At 41.4% G+C, this 2,791-nt stretch overlaps 1 pseudogene; it reads right to left on the minus strand.

The window, feature by feature from the left end:
* On the minus strand, positions 1–866 carry LOC102760174 (annotated as a pseudogene).
* Between the last annotated feature and the right edge of the window lie 1,925 nt (positions 867–2,791).

The raw sequence follows: 2,791 nt of genomic DNA on the forward strand, positions 1-2,791 counted from the left end.
CATTATTATTTGAAATTTCACACATCTTGTAGTTCTCTATGTACACTATTTCAGCTTCTAGTGCTGTACATAGCTACATCTTCTGGATGGGACTGCCTGTGATCCATGAGCTTGGGGTCAGGCATAAACTGTGTAGCACCTGAGGTGGACTCTGATTTGGTGTTCGTTTCAGATCTGAGTTCTGTTGACAAAGCCATTGAGTATTTCAGGTCGTGAGCTATTTTCACAGGTATTTCTATTTCAGTATAACTTCCCAGCTTAGTTTTTCCTTTAGAGTCAGGAAGTGACTTTTTCCTTTAGATTCAGGAAGTGACTTTTTTGTTGTTTTTGTGTGTACAATGATTTAACTGCTTCATAAATTTGCTGGCTCATACCATATGCCCTTTTCCAGGTTACCTTTGCAATTATTACAGACTGAACTGGGTAACAAACAGCTGTTACTTAAGTGGCCAGTCCTGGTGGATAAGCTGTTTTCTTAAATCTAGAATCTTTTCTTGATGAAACCAAGCCTACCAATCCTGAAACTGTAATCACTGCAATTTCCAGAAGAAAATCTCATGGTGGAATCTTCAGATAAACATATGCATCTTTTCCAAATTGAACTGTCTCCATTATCCATATTTCACAAAGACATAAACATCCTTGCACCGGCCAATATAACAACCAGTTGTACTGCGGATGGAGGCAAAGCCCATTTGTAAATTTCCAGGCTGCTCTTCAGCATATTTAGACGGGAGAGGCGGTGAAGTATATATGGGGAGCTTCTCTGGTCTCATTAGCGGCTCTTTGAATTTCTTTTGTTTGGCTTCGTGCACACTTATAAATGCACATATCAGACCTGCAGGCGTGCTTATCAGCTTTCCCATTAGTTTTAACTCTATACCCATCCATCCAAGGCACATACTCTGACCCTATGGCCACCATGTCTGTGGCTCTCCACCAAAACTTTCATCCTCAGTTTTTCTTCAATCTCTCCACTCCAGTTTGGATCTTTTCTATGGACCTGCCTTCCAGTTTATTAATTCTGTCTCCTATATGCAGTCTGCTATTAAATCTATCTGATTAATTCTTGTATTTTTATATTTTTTAGTTCTAGAATACCAATTTGGTCCTTTTCTATAGATTCCAATTCACTGTTGAAATTCTCTCCCCTTTCTTCCTCCATTTTTGTTATATCTTCCTTTATTCTTTTTAACATTATTTATAATAGTTATTTTAAAGTGATTATCTGCTAACTCCAGTGTCTAAATTATCTGTGGGTCTGATTCTAATGCCTATTTCTTCTTTTGATTATTGGTTACATTTTCCTATCTTTTCACATGTCATAGGCATTAAAAAACCCCAAAACAGAAATACTTCAAAATAAAACTTTTCTGAACTTTGTATAAAGGACCGTAGAGAGTAAAGTTGATAATGATTTTCCTCCATTACATTTGCTCTTTTCTGTGTATAGGGCTGCTCATCTCAGTGCAATCAGGAACTGAGCTGGGTTGGGACTGAACTGCATCTTTAGGTAGACTGACCTTACCTCTGTCTTCAGTTGTCTCTGGGGTGAAGTCTGTTGTGTTTGTTATAGGTTTCTTCCTCCAGTGGGACACTGTCTCCCAATGATCTCACTCTGACTTTCTAGCCTAACCCTAGACCCTCAACTCCCCCAGTACTAAGTAAATGTCTGGTGGGAAAAAGAACTATGCATTTGGAACTCCCCTGAACTTAATCCATCATGCCAGCCAGAATGGTGTCAGAGGCTCTGTTGGTTTCTCTTCCTTCCTGTAGCTTCCTTCTGCTAAGCTGATCCTGATTCTCACCCTATCCTGTGTCCAGATTCAGAAAATGTTCCCAGAAAAGAAAGCAGCTCCTGATTTCAGTTCTTCTTGGAAAGACATTTTCCTTTCTGTAAATTTAGTTCATCTATTTTCTTTGCTTCTACAGCTCTCCAATAGTTTTATAGAAATATGGTTTTGTAACATACCTGTTTTGTTTTTCTTAATTAAAAATAATTCTGCAGCCCTGACCGGTTTGGCTCAGCGGATGGAGCGTCGTCCTGCGGACTCAGGGGTACCGGGTTCGATTCTGGTCAGGGGCATGTACCTTGGTTGCGAGCACATCCCCAGTGCGGGGTGTGCAGGAGGCAGCTGATGGATGTTTCTCTCCCATTGATGTTTCTAGCTCTCTATCCCTCTCCCTTCCTCTCTGCAAAAAATCAATAAAATATATTTTAAAAAAATAAAAACAATTCTGCAGTAGGGTAATGGCTTACGACTATACCCTGCCCCTGCCCAGAAGTAGTAGGACTCATGTTTCTCTGTGCTCACTACCTGCTTTCTACTCCAGGCCTGTTCCTCCCCAGCCCCATGTCTGGTACACCTGATCATTTTGTATCATTGCCATTTCATACATGAGCTATTTCAAACCCAAATGAGGCTCACTCAGTCCTTGCCGTAGTACTCTCTCCTACACGTGGGGCAGGATGCCATAGGCCCGAGCTCCAAGTATACACTAGGGCTAGTGTCTGATTCCTTCAGATATTTGTTGAGTAGCCAGCATCATGCCTGACATATGGTGGGCATCATGAAGTGTGGGACAGGCGTAAGAGATTGCTGACTGACTCGAGGGTGGAGGGTGAGGGGCAGAGGTTTGGAGTGGGGGGGCTAGGCCAGTCATTGTTACTGAGTTGGGTCTGATTAAATCACAGGGACATTTGGCCTGAAAGTTTGGAGCCGGCTGAAGGATATCCAGAATCTTGATGACAATGAACTACATAAAAACTTAAAGAAAAAAAGGGAATCCA

Source organism: Myotis davidii, unplaced genomic scaffold (genome assembly GCF_000327345.1).
Source record: "Myotis davidii unplaced genomic scaffold, ASM32734v1 scaffold562, whole genome shotgun sequence".
Lineage (NCBI taxonomy): Eukaryota > Metazoa > Chordata > Mammalia > Chiroptera > Vespertilionidae > Myotis > Myotis davidii.